The 17,829-nt window shown below is 32.4% G+C and overlaps 1 pseudogene; it reads left to right on the top strand.

The window, feature by feature from the left end:
* The window catches only part of LOC149549220 (metal transporter Nramp6.1-like), a 53,828-nt pseudogene extending 47,972 nt beyond the window's left edge, over positions 1-5,856 (top strand).
* Positions 5,857-17,829: the final 11,973 nt, after the last annotated feature.

The following is a 17,829-nucleotide window of genomic DNA, read 5'->3' as shown; positions in this document are numbered from 1 at the left end:
TATGATTAACCAATCAAATTTCTAATTTAAAAATTTCATTTTCAAATTCAAACCCTTCCCAAATTAAATTCTAATCTCTTTCATCTATGGAATGAGGGTTTCTAATTGAGTTTTTTTTCATTGATCTCTTCACACATAGGAAGAGTCAACATGCATACCAATATTTCACAATTTAAAAAAAACATTTGTCACAAGAATTTTTCAAATAACCATTTGACAGACACGAAGAAGACAGGAAAGAAAGAGCATAATAAATTTAGCGAATAATTCACAAGTGTTTACCTGGACACTGATGCTAATCGCTACGCTCAAGAAAATTGTAAACAAATTTCTCCTCTCATAACCCTCTCCTTTTCGAAAATTTCTTCCTCTTCCAATAATCACTCCCAAAATTCACGTCCTTCGAAAATGAAACCCCAAATTATGATATGGAGTTCTCTCCTAAAATTGGGGCACTAATTGTGCGTTCACCTGAGAGAACTCCTTGCTCACCAAGCTTCAACTCCTGATTAACTTTTTCGCTATCTTTCTTTTATCTTTTTAGTGCACATTTATTGAATTATAAAATAACTTTATTTAAATTTTTACTTGACTTCTCTTTTAATTAATTTATTAAATTTAATCTCATGCACACATCATGCAACCATGAAACTTTTAATAAATTAATTTCTTTTTGTCACTTTTTAATTAAGTTTTTATATTTTAATCTGATGCATTCTTTATGAAATTTTAAGACTCTTAATAATTTAATATCATTTCATATTTTAATTTATTTTTGAAACCTTATTTGATAAAATATTTATTAACTTAAATAATAATAGTATTTAGCATTTATTTAAAAATGAACTCTAAATATATTATTATTAAATTAAATAAATATTATTACGTTCTAAAATTTAAACTTATAACTTTCATCTTCAAATTTAATTCTTTTTATTTAATTTATTTTCTAATTAATTAAATATAATTAAATATTAAAATATCATAATAATTTTTTATTAAATTAAATCATTATTTTAATATTTTAATTAGATTTAATTAATAAAAAATTCACCAAGGATTGATAAAACAACATATGAAAATCCATCAAAGAAAAACACATACAAAATCAAACTAAACGGTTATAATCACGAATTAATGTCATTCAATGCATTCGGAAGGTAATCGACTTAGATACTTGTCTTAATTTTTTAGGACAAATGGCTTAAAGGTTTAGGATTTGGACTTAAGAATTTATCTCCCCTCTCTTACCATTGAGATAATGCGATAGGGTACGCTCATCCTAGCAATTCAAAGAAGTCGATATCCGGTACTTGCAACCTGCATAAAATCTACACATGTACAAACACAATATTCTAAGCTAAACAAGCAATGGCAGAAAGTGGTGCATCGTGTAGATCCCAACTAGTAGGTGACTACGACTCCCTTCCTTAACCACATCAGAAACACGATACATAAAGAAAATGGACACACACACCATACACATGCAATATGGGGTAAGTATTCATAAGAAAACACGTGATAATCCATCTAACTAAACATCATCAATACTAAAAAACACCATAATAATCATCATGCATACATGAAGTATAGAGTACCATGTAATCTCATCATAAATCATCTGAATCTAAAACAATATCTGATAAACTCAAAATAATACTACTAATCATCAAACATAAAACTGACCTAAAAGAGTTTGGCAATGATAGCAAAAATGTAACTTAGGGGCAGGCACTACATTCGCACACATTTTTTTGAAACTGTTACAATTTGGTGAGTAACAAGATAATAATGTAAATATGAGTCTTTGGTTTAGTTAACCAAATGGACTTTTACAATAGAAATGTGAATATATGAAATCTACACATCTCTAACATAGTGATAATTTGTGCATTTTCAAAATCTAAGCACAAAATTTTAAGACTTGACAAATAAATTTTTAAAAGATTATAAAAAGAATTAAAGTTTTACAATTTGAAGGTTTGTAAGAATCATTTAGACAAAAATCTCACATAATTTACATTAATGATTGTACTAAAATCCAACTTTCCTATAAAAATCATTTTAATATTTTCACACATAATATAAATTTGGTACATTTAAAATTGCTTATAGAAAACCAAAAGACTTTTTTTTTGTTTGAAATAGTAACATAAAACATGAAAATAAAACCTTATTTACCATGGACTAGACCTAAAACAACCAAAAACATTTCCACCTTCCTTCTCTTGACCACTGAAGTATAAGCGGCTTCGTATTATAGAAGAAGATCATTTATGGTTTATTTTTGCCTTTTGGCTTTCAGCTTCTCTGGATCATTCTTGTGGCACCAGTTTTTGCCTTGATTATTCAATCTCTATATAGTGAGTAAGTACAGGTCATTCTACTATATAGTGAATTTGGATAATTTAATGTCAATATATATTATGTTCAATGATGGGACTTTGATTATGTTCCAGGCATGCATCTTGCCGAACATTACAGAGCAGAGTATCCTACGAAACTAAACTTTGTATTGTGGATGCTAGCTGAAGTGGCTGTTATTTCAGCTGACATTCCTGAAGGTTAATATTCGCATGGATTAGTTTGTCATCAATATAACAAGTCAAGAACAAGTGATAGATGCATGTATAAAAAGTATGTTTTGGATGCCTACAGATACTAATTGTTATCAAATTGTATTGCAGTCATTGGATCTGCTTTTGCACTGAAGATCTAAATAGGTTGCTAGAACATGTAAACTGCCACTTATTCATTTAAATACTTGATGCTCGCCCTAATTTGATTATTAAATTAGGGTGTAGTCTCATTTATCAACAATATTTTCAGCTGCATAGATTTTATAACCAATGAACTATGAACATAAAGATGCAGAAATCTTGTTCTAATGGTTGAAAGGCAAAACTATTAAGCTATTAAGGCCCCTTTGATTCTTTACAACTTCATGTGCACTTGCAGGCACAACTTATTTCTACATTCTGCCTTAGTTCTCTCCCGGAAAGTACCTCGTTCTGTTCCTGCAATTAATGTGAGTTTTATCCAACCAAGGAAATACTTATTGTGTCTTAGTTCGATCAAATTTAATGGAATACAAGAAGATTTAACAATAGAAAAATGGTTTTCTATCTTGCAGTTGGCATACAAGTATTTTGTTGCAGAAAGTGCGATTGCTCTGTTCGTTGCACTCATTATAAACTTGGACCTCAACAAATCTTCATTTCTTCTCAAAGTAAGATGATCCTGCCTTCCTTTCTTTTTTCTGAATTGCTCTGCAGTTGAATTTCTCCAACAATAACCATTGTTTTCAAGAAATGAGTGTTTCCATTTCCACACATCATAACTAATTTTGAAAATATCTTTTTCCGTTTTGCAATTAACTGTATAGCTAAAGAATCAAGTTGTCGTGATTTAATAAATGATTAGTGATTGCAAATTTGCAACAGGACCACTTTCAAGAAACATGGGCTAAATTGACATTGGTATATACATTTCAAATTAGTTATAAAAATCAGGTATCTATGTTAATGTGTGTAGAATGTTCTTGGGGCATGGAGCTCAAAGGTATCTATGTTAATGTGTGCAGAATTATTGGCTTCTGGGCAGAGCTCAACTATCATAGGAACATATGCAGGTCAGTATGTCATGCAGGTAAAATGTGCATAACATTCCCAAATTTCTACAATCTACAGAAAATCCTCAATTTGAAACATTTGAAATTTCTTTTTTCGGCTTGGATATCGCCTTTAGAGATCTTAAAATTGGAAAGTTGTGATGTCCCCAGAGTGGGCCCCTAATGGAAGGTGACGTAGGTCTGTCCCTGTGGTTTGTTACTACCACGAAGTTGTGATGTCCCCAGAGTGGGCCCCTAATGGAAGGTGACATAGGTCTGTCCCTACAGTTTGTTGCTACCACGTGTCCGGGGTCCTCGCTAGTAAGGTTGTCCTGGGGTTGCCCCCTTAATGCGGGGAGGTGTCGTTAACTAACAGTCCGAGCTTTTGGTGCAACGGTTACTAACTTGGTATGAGAGCCGGAGGTCTCGAGGTCGAGACCCGTGGAGCGTGGTGGGTTGTGATGTCCAAAGAGTGGGCCCCTAATGGAAGGTGACGTAGGTTTGTCGTGCGGTTTGTTGCTACCATGTGTCCGAGGTCCTCGACAGCGAGGTTGTCCTAGGGTTGCCCCCGTAACACAGGGAGGTGTCGTTTACTAACAATCTGGGCTTTTGGTGCAATGGTTACTAACTTGGTATCAGAGCCGGAGGTCTCGAGGTCGAGACCTGCAGAGCGTGGTGGGCTGTGATGTCCCCAGAGTGGGCCACCCTAATGGAAGGTGATGTAGGTCTATCATGCAGTTTGTTGCTACCACGTGTATGGGGTCTTCGCCAGCGAGGCTGTCCTGGTGTTGCCCCCTTACCATGGGGAGGTGTCGTTTACTAACAGTCCAGGCTTTTGGTGCAACGATTACTAACTTGGTATCAGAGCCCACGTGTCCCGCACGGATGGACAGACCTACGTCACCTTCTGGGGAAATCACAAAAGTGATGATTATTTGAACGGATGATTTCAAACTTTTCTTAAAATGCACAAAACTTCTTCACAATCTTTGTCAAATTTTTACAAAAATACAACATTTTTTGCTTGAAATTTTTACGTAGGGATTTTTGAACCTCAAAATAAAAACATGGAAGCGTAATCTTATAACATGGTACATTGCAATAACACCAAGATTATTAGTCTCCATCAGAAGTGGATCTTCTAGTGCTGGAAAGCTAATTATCATTGCCTCTGTATGTAATTACAGTTTATTTATTAAATTTATCCTTAGATTTTGTTATTCCTTATAAAGTTAGCTCACTCTCTCCATATATTTGACGTGTAGATGATTTTGTCATTTGAGTTTCCATTTGCTTTGATCCCACTTTTAAAGTTCACTAGCAGTGAGACAAAGATGGGACCCCACAAAAATCCACTTGCAGTAAGCTACCATTTTCTTAATTAAATTGTTTAAAACAAACTTCTATCAAATAGAACAGTGCGTATCAGTAACTGGATTTGATTTTGATTGTGTATATTTGTCGCTTTAATATTTTGGAGCACAGTCTATGATCTATCACCAAAACATTTTAGAGTACAAGGAGATGAAGGTTCATCAGACTCCATGACTTCTTGCATATTTAAACTATTTGATGATGGATCTTCAAGTGTGATCTAAAATATTGATGGAAAAAATACACTATAATTTTTTTACATCAACATTTTGGAACGCACTCCATGATCTCCTTACATTCTTAAATATCGTGATAATAGATCACAGAGTGTGATTTGAAACATTGATACAAAAATACACACAAACTAATCTAAAAATGATTGTTCAATCTGAAACATTGATACAACAAATACATACAATCAAATCTAAAATGACCAACTGATATTCTAATAGATTGTAACAAAATGCTCATCACCATCATTGCTAATGCTGAAAAAATTGAATTTAACATTTTATTTCAAGCTGAAATGTACCCTGTTTTTATTTTTACTGTAGATTGCAGTTGTTGCATGGGTTCTTGGAACAGGTATTATATGCATCAATATATACTATCTCAGCATAGGTTTCGGAGGTTCACTGGTACATAATCTGCCCAAGGCGGCTACAGTATTTATAGCATTAATTGTGTTCCCCCTCATGCTCTTGTATGTGTTTGCCATACTATATTTGGCTTTTAAAGCAGAAAAGGAAGAGACATTTGTAGCACATGGAGTCTTTACCCTTGAAACTGGCAACACCCCTACAAGAGAACTTGAAGGCTATAAAGTATCAGAAATACACAACACTCCAAGGGCTAACATGTCCATCCATTAGCTTGATTATCAAGAGCTTTCTGTAAGGGTATTTTTTGTTGAACTTAATGGAGGATATCTATGTCCTGCAAGTACAGTTTGAGTCAGTCTAACAACGGAGAACATGTGTTCTTAAAAGAGAGGTCACAAGTACAAATCCTGTAAGAGGCAAGGTGTGTGCACCTCATTTGTAGTACAATAGTGTGCCTCGTGCAAGGAATATAACTGATACCATGGAGTATAAAAGCTCTTTCCCTTTCCTTTTCCTACAAGGCCCTTCTCACATAAAAGAAATTCATGTATAATTGAGCAACGAAGTTCTAAATGTGAGATATCATGGACTATAAAAACTCTTTCCCTTTCTTTATCTTGCGAACCCCCTCACATTAATAGAAAGCCATGTAAAATTGAACAAGGAAGTTCTAAATGTGAGATGATTTGATCTCAAAGTTTGACTTTTGCCTTTGAGCATAAAGTTTGATGTATATCCATCCACAAAAAATGCAACGGAGTTTAGTTTTGTATAAAGATTATTTTACTCTTTATTTTTAAATCTCAGTATATTGCATTCTCAAATAGCATTGACGTACAAACCATAGATGTCCAACGAAGTTGACATATACTCAATGGAACAAGTCATTTATAAATTAAAGTAATTGCTATATAAAATTCAAGAAGAAAATAATATTTTATATGAATGTTTTTGGTCAAAAGAAATTAATAATAAATTGAATCTAGATAAGTACTATTGGAAGGGGATAGGGATTATATGTTTATTTGATTTAGCTTAGTAGTGTATTAAGTTTATTGTTGAATGTGACATAATGCTACAATATTTTATGCATCTAAACTTGATATACAAAATCATGATAATAAAGGAAGTTGTAACATGATTAGACAAGGATATGTTTAGTTGTAGTTGTGGGCTTTGGTCTTCACATTTAATATGGTCTTGTTCATCTTTTATTGATGTAAATTTTGTGACTTTATGAATATACTTAAAATAATGCGAAGGGGAGTGGATGAATACTTTTAATGTAGGGTTTCAAATTTCTATACTTTTCAACCATATACAATTTGGTGTAATAAGAAAGTAGAGGAGGATGCAAGGACATAGATGAAAATGGAAATGGATCCTCTTTTGGATCACAATATCTAGCAATTTATTTGTAAATTTACAAATGACTTATAGTAATATGGTTCTACCACCTTATACACCATGTAGGAGGCACCTATTTGTGCTACAATCAAAGCCAAAATATCTAGATCAAAGCCAAAATATCTAGATTAGAACTTGTGACTTCTCTTAAATCAAGAGAAAGTTTACTAATATTAGGCCAACAATTTGGAACATGTAGGCCATTAAAATCGATGCACATAATAGATATTATCACATGTAAATATCCTTCAAATTGACTACACAATAACATTGAACATGGAAGAAGAGAAAAGATGAATGATGTACTGTGATAACTGATGCATATAAAAATAGAATGGTTCTAGATATTATTTGAGCTATTTTTAATATAAATCAAGTTAAATAATGGGTTTATTATTGTCCTTAGAGTTACTTCTAAGAAAGATCAACCATGTTTGTAAAGTATATATTCATTTTAAAATATTATCGTGTGTACATAGATGGTGGCATGATCTCATATAGGGTGACAATGTGTATTTTTAGATTTTGTAATCTAAAAAGACATTAGTTGTTTAGGAGGGAAATGTCATCAATGAGTCTACAAAAGAAAACTAAATAAGAAAAGTTTAACACTTTCTCCCTAAGCCATTCAATATAAGAGAAATAGGAGCTTCCAAACATAACTCCATATGACCTAAGTTAGATTAACAAAACCCAAGTTAGATATATGGATTTCAATACTAAATCTAAATTATATTAAAGAAGTACGCAAGAAAGACTTGTTTCATACAATGTAAAGTGTGTCTAGATTAACAATGAGAAAATAAATTGAACCAATTGATTTAATAACAAGTGTATGATAGATCTAGGTGCCAAATATATGCAACCAACCAATTAAGCTATGAAAATAGGTCTATATTAAAAGATAAAATAAATGATAAAGTACTTACCTCAAAATGTGTAAGGGAATGTACTTTTTTCTTTGAAAATTATGGATCTAAAACTCTGATTAAACTTCTGACTATTGATCTCTGATTACGATAGAAAATCAAGAAAACCTTATTTTCTTCAATCTCTAGGAACAAATCAACTTGGTGGTAAAGTGCCTAGACACTATGGTAATATAGACGTGTTCCCAAGACATAGTTGCAAAGTTGACCCAACTTCTTTAGGAAGGTCTTGACAAGTCATTTTTGGATCTCTAGTCCAAAATTTGATAAATTACATATATGTGACATAATTGGTATGTGAGTGGCTATAAAGGGGTTTTCCTTAGTCAACCCCCATATTTTGGTGATTTCCACCTCCATGAATAGCTATTAGAAAAATTATTGTGTGTTTATGTAGTGCTTGCAAAACTTAGATTATAGATCTAGAAAAGAGCTAGAAAATGCTAAGAATCTACTCTATGAGTAAAACCCTAGCATGTAAATGGGTGTAAATTATAAAGAGACAAAGATTAGATATGAACATAGCATATAAAGCATACCAAGCCCCCAAGGTTAAAGTACTCTACCTATCTTCATAATCCCCTTGTATCTCCATCTAGTGTCATGTAGTGATTAGATGCTTGAAACAAAGGAATGTTGATGAAGAGCTCACTTTGTAATGATAGAATTAGATTCAACCCTTAGCTTCCACCTTTAAATAGCTTATGTTAGATTTGCGTGTCCACATGTTATTGCATCTTTCTTTCATCATTTGCAAATGAGGCCTTTGAACCCCTTTCATAGTGAAATTTTGAGATTACCTATGCAAGAGCCAACTATAGTGAGTAGGAATCAACTTGAGATTTAAAATAGGATCAAGACCCATACTATGTAGCCACCAAAGAAGACGTTGACTTGGTTCAACCTATTTTGGAATAGGTTGACCTAGGTTAACCTCTTCTAAAAGAGGCTGAGCCAAGTTGACATATTCCCTAAGAGGCTTGAATCTTGGATTTGTAGCCTAGGATTCTAGGACCATACACGACCTAGGTGTATGTGCAATGGGGATTGATAAATTGTGATTAGAATTAGGAAAAAGGGCCTATAAAGAGGATGATACATAGAAATTAGATCCTACTTCAGCCCTTGAGTAAGAAAAAAAGGGAAATCAAGCAGGATGTATTAGGTCCTAACTCAATTTTTCCCAGGAGAGAGAGAGAAAGAAAGAGGAAAGTGTGTTCTCAAAGTTCAAGTGTACAATAAAAACACACTTAAGATGAGATAAAAGGTCATAAAACAAAGTTCTTCCAATATAAGATAGTATATTTAGTCCCCATTGTAGCAGTATATGACACTACATTCATATGTAAGCTAAAGTAAGAAAAACATATATAAATGAAAAAGGATATGGATAATTCCAAATGTGTGGTTCCTATAAGAAAACATTAATATCCACTTCCTAAAAAATTACATGTTACTGATAATCAAAATCACCAAAGACTTACTAAAGAAAGATGAGGAACTTTGCAGGTAACTACATGCCCCCTATTTCGGCTTTCTCATTTAGAAAATATGAAATAGGGAATCATGTTTACCATAGTGAACTAAATATAAGATGTGTTGACATGTAGCCTTCAAAACCTTTCATGATGAATCCTTAATGTCTTTGAAAGTACTTGGATAGAAAGGCAACTAAATCAAATTTTTTATGTCTACAATGGTACCCAAATTGGAGCTACCAAACTCAAGATATGATAAAAGAGTGAAAGAGGTAATAAGATCTAATAGTGATAAGTTGTCTTTTGAAAATAAATTTTTAAAAAACCTAATTAAGAACATCTATAAAGAAAAATTAGCTTTGTTAAAGGTGATCATTTGAAGGATTTTCTTGGAGGTGAAAAAGAAGAAGAAAGATGTTGAGGAAGGAGGAACTACCACTGACATGGATGGAGCTGCTCTAAGAGAGAGTGGTCAATATCGTAGAGTTGGATGAGGTAGGCCTCAATGCATGTGCCTATCTCCTTGTGTTTTCCTTTTAATTTCATGCTTTCTTCAGATTTAGGAAGTTCTTTTATATGCTATATGGACTTTTTGTAATGTTTGGGTTAGAAAATTGACACATTCATAGCAAGTTGACATGTTACTGGGAGGTTAACCTATACCCTAGGGTACAATTTGATCTCTTCCTAAGAAGTTGACTCATACCGAAGATAAATCATAATATAGATTTTGATCTTGAGTATATCTATTTGATGTGATATATTGATTAGGATCCATCATGTTTCCATTGAAGGAGCTATTAGTGATGAGAGAGCACTATATGTCAAACATGATGATCTATGCTTGGGACCATATAAGAGAGAAAAGAGCATAGGAGACATAGATCATGAGAGATTCTAGCCTCTACTAGGTAGCTCGACTACCTCATATAAGTTTTCATAGGGTCATGCTACTAGGACTAATGAAGGGATGGGATGTGGACACATGTTCATTCCATCTTCTTATTGGAGAGATGACTATCACCTTGGAGGATGTCTACCAGATCCTACATTTACTAGTTTGAGGACCAATAGTTAGACCATGGGTCAAATTTTCTCCAAGGGAGATTAGTAGAATTTTTTAATATTGTATGAGGATTCCATACAAGGACTAATAAATACTTGATTAGGTTGTCCTGAAGGGCATCTTATTTGGATGGACTCTTTTACTCACGAGGCTCGTGTTTTGTCCAATTTCTACGATTGTGATGCCCAATATGGAGTAACTACCCTATTTTTTTTTTCAGTTCATATTTCCAAACTCGTTTAAGCCAAACTCTTTTAGGCCATTTAGTGAAATAAATTTTTTAAGATAAATTTCTAACAATAGAATTAAAATATCTAAATCAAAAACTCAAATTATGTTGCACAAATAATATGAATTACTTTTTAAAATCAAATTCCATATTATAACTAGCTAAATTTATTAATTATAATTTAATTATAAATATTCTATAACATCGTGATAAAAATATTAATTCTAAATTAATTTATAACTATACATTTTAAATGCACAATAATTAAATAAGAATTAATAATTAGTTTTAAGTTAAGAAGTCGATATAAGTGACTTAACTCAAGAATTAAATTATTCAATCATTATCTTTTCTTTTTGAAGGTTATGTCTTTATGAAATCTAGTAGGCTATATGAGGGTTTTGCATTATTGTTTTTACTATCTCTATCAAGTTGAAGAATTGTTTTTGGATGGAAAGATTAGAGACTTTTTTTCAAAGCCTGAATTTGGAGTTGTATTTTTTGTTTCATTTGTTATTTCCATTCAATTGTTATTACATGTAGGGTTTGAAAAAAATCATGTTGATATTTCTTTCAAAAAGACTATCTACATGTTAACAAAACTGATTATTGACTGGATTATGGAGTTTGTTAGTATAATTTTAGTGATGATTTGGTACATTTTTTAACATGATTTGATAATAGGATAATTAGTTATATTGTTGTCATTGATGTCAAGCTATTTGACTCATTGTTTTGACTTGTTACCTCATATTCATTAGATGAAAGAGTAAGTTATATAATGATTCAAGTGTTTCTATTGTATGTAAATATTTAGTAATGAGCATACATGCTAATTCTATGATAACACCCATTTGTGTGAAGATTTGAGTAAGTTATGAGATAGGAATCGAATTGGGTAGAAGTTGAGACAATCAATGATGAATAATTGAATGATTTGAGTGGTTTATCAAATTTGTAAAGGGAATACTTGATTTCATTGTTGGATATGATTCATGAAGATTTTGACAAGATATCTTTAGCGTAGCACTCTATAATGAGTATAGGTAAAGGTGATTTGATCAATTCAAAGTGATGCAAACAAGAAAAGTTCAATAGGTAAATTGCATAGGTGGATAGGTAAAGTAAGGTCTTATTAGTAAAATAGAAATGAATAGGTAATCTAAATGAATAGGAACAAAGGATAAATATGTATCTTATTGGTAGACTCGAAAGTGAAATCTTATTGGTAGAAAGGGATGATAGGTAAACAGTGAAGGCTTATAAAAAATAGTGAAATCTTATCATAGGGTAAAGAACAATTAGTAAAGATTTGTGGTGCAATCGTAAGGATGGAATTGTTATTGGGAATTATGATTTGTTCTGGATAACTAGAAGGATGAGGCATGGTTTGATGACACAAAGATCAACATGATACATTTGAGGAAGATTCTTCAAGAAGTTTCTACAAGGTCAAAATGAATTATATAGTTGGAAAGAATTTTCAAGTAGAGATTGAATGTAAGGTCAAAAAGGTCATAGAAAAAGAGAATATGGATAGTTATATTTGTTATGGTTAATCAATATCATTAGATTTAGGTTTAGGGGTTTTGACTGATTTATTCTACTCAAGGAAGGAAAACAAGAAGTTTTTTTTATTGTGGCTAAATATTGTGGTGAAGAAAGGAAGATTAGAGAGGGTTGTGATCATAGAGGAAGATGAAAATATCAATAAGATTAGAACATAGGATTAAGTATGGTATGTTGATGCATTAAGGAGTGTTATTAGATCTAATTTATCATAGACAATGTGAATTACAAATCATTTCCTATCTATCACTCTAACCATTGTAGTAGGAAAATCCCTTAATTAGGTGGCGCTAACATTTCTTTAACCAAAGGAAATCCCTTAACTAGATAGCATTTAAGAGTGATTATGCAACCCTTAATTGGGTAGGCTCCTAATAAAGTGTATTCCAAAAGAGCAAAAATATTTGTGAGTATCATTCTCACACTATGGTTTTCACTCTAATTGGGTTTCCATGAGATATATTTGATGTTATAATTGTGTGGATGTTTTTATGTATTTTATTTTATTTTAATGTTTAGTTTATTGATAGTGCTATGAGAAGTTAAAGAGGTTTAAAAGGCTAATCTATTTGAGTAATTTTGTTGGGCTTATACTTTTGATTGGGGTAATGATTACCGATTCACCCCTCCCCCATCTCATTAATAAATCATATACTTATAGTTGGTATTAGAGTATTGCTTCCCTAATTCAAGAAGTCTTAAAGAGATAAGGATAAAGATCTCAAGATGTATAGGAAGGATGCACCCAAATTCAATAAGAAAATGAATTACTTTGACACATTAAAAAGTAGGATGAAGTTGCACCTGTTTAGACTTTCAAACACACATGTTGGATATCTTACTACAAAGTATGTAGTTCCTACTAGAATCTCTACTATAGATGATAGAAGAGAAGCATTGGTTCAAAAATTGGTAACATTGATAGAGATTGCAAGTGTTGGGTGAACTCACAATTGTGGGTTACGCTTTTTTGGAGGAATAAATTCCTCCAAAAAAGTGCAAATGGATTTTTTTTCATGAGGTTTGGAAACTGACACTTTCAACTGAAAGTTCTCAACTTTTGAACAAATGTACCTATTTCATCCATTTTTGATTAAAAGTAACTTTCAATCAGAAGTGAATAAATTTCAATCAAAATTTATTTAAATTAAATTAAACAAACTCAAAACTTTCAATCAAAATTAGAGGGTTAATATTGATGGTGATATAAACCATCAAAATCCCATACTCACTTTCATTGTGAGTGTGGAAATTTTGATCAGAGGCAGGCATCTAAATCATCAACAACTTAAAAAGGTTAGTACTTTTTGTGTTTTTGTGTTTTTTAATATTTGTTAGTATATTTAACATGTTTTGAAATTGTGTTTTAATGTAAATATGGGTGTCATGTATATATGCATAAATACATGTGTGTATAGATATGAATATCTAGATTATATATGTATGCACATATATGCATTTATAAATGTATATATACATATCTATATGTATATATACATGTGTATAAAATAAATGTACATATATACATGTATATAATAGATGGATATATGCATGTATATGTACATATAGATATATGTATATATATGTGTGTCTGTAAACATATGCATATATAATATGTATGTGCATATAAATACATATAGATATATTTATATATATGTATGACATATATATGTTTGTATATATACATGTATATGCATATACATGCATATATATATATATATATATATATGGACATACAGATATATATGTGTGTGTGTGTGGAAACATATGCATATACATACATACATACATATATATATGGGTAAGTGCACCAAGTTGTGGTACCAAAAAGGTGACACATTTTATTTTTCTAATTTTCAATAGTGTGTACACACTAAAGTGCATACATGCTATGGCTTGGGTAACCCGAGCCATAGCGTGTACGTGCTTTATAAAAAATCCAAATATTATAAATGGGCTACATACCTATAGCCCATTCATTTCTCTTCTATTTTCCAGTTTTCCCTCCTCACAGCACATACGTAGATTGAGAGAATACAAGACTTTCACCACCCGCCTTGCCAATATGCCTCCTCACCGTTGAAGTTCAAGATCACAAGCATGTCGTATCTTATCTAACTTTCTTTTTGCATTGTTTTATATGTTTTTTATATTGTTTTGTAGATTTTTTTCAATTTTTCTTTAAATTTGTTTATTTATTTAGATTTCAATTGATTTCTTATCAGGAAATGTGAATAATTAATTGAAAAATTCCCAAGAAGGTCAAAACCAAAGCCCTCAACAAGATCCAAACCAAAACCCTCCACAACAAGAACAAAAAATTCCACAACTTGAACCAATTGCAAGACCTCCTCCTGGCACACAAGAAATTTTTTTAAATGAAATAGAAAGAGGCAAAACCAAATCAGAACCTGGAAAGCTTGTGGAGAAACCAGTCCAATGAGAGCTCAATTGGAATCCTCTCTTGATTCCATTAAGTCTCACATAGCTTCTGTTAGTGGTCAGTTAGATGTTTGGTGGGTTAAGAGGGATGAACAAAAAAGATATTATGCAAATAAATTATCGTATCAAGATGGTAAAAAAAAAGATATACCAAAAGGTAGGATTTGTGCATTATTTAGAAAGCTTGGTGAACAAGATATTATTAGAGAGGGTACTAAATGGTTCCCCATCCATTGATGCATACATGATGGTATTAGAAATTTTTTTTGGGATAGATAGTGAATGGTTTTTGATGCCCCTCCTTGTAATAATCACAAGGTTCCAATATATTTCTTAAGGAAATTATATTGTGAGTTTTTCCTTGGGGAGATCCCCAATTATTTTGATATATTAGACTCTCAGGGTAGAGGTGGGGGGTCATCATTTGAGAGGCCAAGGGCACATCGTGACCCTAATGTAGTTAGGGCACCTATGGTCAAGCCACAAGGTGAGCATGTGACTTTTCCTTCAGTTGTGAAGAAACATGTAGAGGCCAGTGCTGTAGGGACTATTAGCGCTTTGACATAGACCATCATTCATTGCACAAGTCCATTAGTTGAGGAGGAGCCTTCTGCACATCATGGTCACATGTGCACATAATGCAAATCCTTATGCACATTTGACAGTCATGCTAGAGATGGTGCAGATGATGGGCTAATGATTGATCAGTTCCTAAATGAGACATTTGGAATTAACGCACAAGTAAATTACAATTGTAATAAACTAATTTGATCACATTTCATATGTGTAGTGAATGATTAATTAATTAGTAAGTATTAACATTGTTCAAAATTTAGGGTTAGAGTGTTGGTGACCCTAGTAGCGATCCCCTAGCCCCATTTTTTGTCCCATCAATGAGCCCAGACATATGTATTGATTTAATCATTTAAATGAATACATATATTTTTTAAGTAATCATATGAAGGGTTCACAAAAAATTTTATGCATGTGCATCAGTTCTCTACAAGATCGTCAACATTCACTACAAACTCTGAGCCTAGACATGACACAAGCTTTGTAGAGGTATATTTGTTTCATGTTAATTTAATTCATTTGATTATATTTGTTTCATGTTTCTGTTGGAAATATTCAAGATATGACAAGTTACTAAGAGGGGAGGGGTGAATCAGTAACCTTGAAACTTTTTATTAATTTACCACACATCCATCTATGCTACTGCATGCATTAGTTCTGAAACATAAAAAAATCATTACACAAGAGAACACAATATTTTGGTGACCTAGAAACCTTCCAAATAGAAAGTAAAACTAGACTGGGGATGATACCCACAAAACTTCAATACTACAATATAAAGTTGTCCTACTAAGGCTTACATTGACCACTTCTAGTGATATGCTCTATTAGGAGCACAAAGGACTGTTAGGTCCACCTTGTTAGAGGATTTCCAAACATACAATGAAGTATGTACTCTGTTAGGAGATTTGTACAAAGACTATTAAGTCTACCTTTTTAAAGGATTTAGAAAATTGATTCACCTATTAGGATGAAGTAGTGGATTTTCTTGCAACTGATTGTTGATAAGATCCTTTATGCACTGATCACCTCATGTGATGGATATAACTTTTCAGTCTCTGAATTGACCTTGTTGTGTTCCTTGAACTGCTGCTGATAATCTTTTGCATATACTTCAATTTACTTCGTTATTCCTTTTTCATTCATTTCATCATGTTTGATATCTTACAATACATCTTACATGTATACCTTTCAACTTTACAAAATCACAAGGTTGGCCAAAATAAAAGTAAACACATACATTACAGAGTTGGCCCAACAATAAATAACTCAGGTTCACTGAACTAAATCAATGACCTTCTGATACATGGCGTCCACTGCATTATTCGGCATTGTCATGCACTCGGTAGAAGTGAAGGCTTGGTTCATACTAATCACTCAATGCAGTTCTAAACTCGGTAACCACTGGTGACTTGGTAGATGTAGTGTCACTCGGTAGATACTACACACTGAGTTTACCTTGCTTCACTCAGTAAACATTGAATCTTTCATCGCTTAGTTTGCACTGAATCTTCATGACACAAACTTACTGCTTGGTAGACACTGTGAAGCATAGTAGATATTGAGAAGCTTGGTAGACATTGCTAGACTTCACATTAACTATATTTTCTTGGTAGCCACTGTCTGCTTAGTGTAAACTGATGAACTGCTAAGCTTACAAGGTAAGCACTAGATGCTTAGTAAGCATTCAGAATTGAGTAAGTGTTGTCACTAATGACAAAAATAATCATAATTCCAACAATGTCCCCCTTTGGAATTAGTGACAAAAAGACTTAGTAACCAAAACTTATGTTAACTGACAATCTGATTTACTCTAGTATTTACACATCTTACATATCTCCCTCATACATATGGCATGCATAGCTTTTATCTATACAATGTCTCTCTTACTCCTTTTGCTTTCTTTTCTTGTACAACTCATACTCCCAATGCCAACAATCTTATCTCCCCCTTTTTGTTAGTAATGCCAAAGAATGTATATACAATAAATTTAAATAAAGACACCAAAATTTGAGAGAAATTCAGAGTGTTCCTTGAGAATAAGAGACAATGTCTTATCTCAATTATCTTGCAAAATTTTGTAGGTGGAGAGAGCCACTTGAACTTCTATATAAAGTTCAATCATATGATCAGCTATTGAAATTTTTTTGTCTTGAATATATTTTTGCATTTGGTCCATGACTGGAAGAATCATATTCTGAATGTCAATCAGTGTAGATCTTATTCTGGCTTCTTCTCTAAGTAATTCTACCTGCATTTCTAACAAAAATTTCACCTTCATGTGATGAGATGAGCTTGAACTATGGTCAAGCTACAACTTTTGAGCACTAGCCTTCATTTCCACATCTATCTTATTTAATTTTTATTTGACCTCTTTGGTGTACTTAGTAACATCATAGAGCTTGCCAAAAAGTGATGTTACATTTGTAAATTCTTGCTCAAGGTTGCTCAAAATTGAAGATAATTCAACTTACTTTATTGCAATGTTCTAAGCAATGTGCTCAAGCACTTTATTGTCAAATTTCTTTTCTACCTTTTCAATGAGTTTCT

The sequence above is a fragment of the Cupressus sempervirens genome, chromosome 7 (assembly GCF_028749045.1).
Source record: "Cupressus sempervirens isolate cs-2001-9-10 chromosome 7, ASM2874904v1, whole genome shotgun sequence".
Lineage (NCBI taxonomy): Eukaryota > Viridiplantae > Streptophyta > Pinopsida > Cupressales > Cupressaceae > Cupressus > Cupressus sempervirens.
Note: the sequence above shows the minus strand (reverse complement) of the source record. Positions and strands in the feature narration are given on the sequence as shown.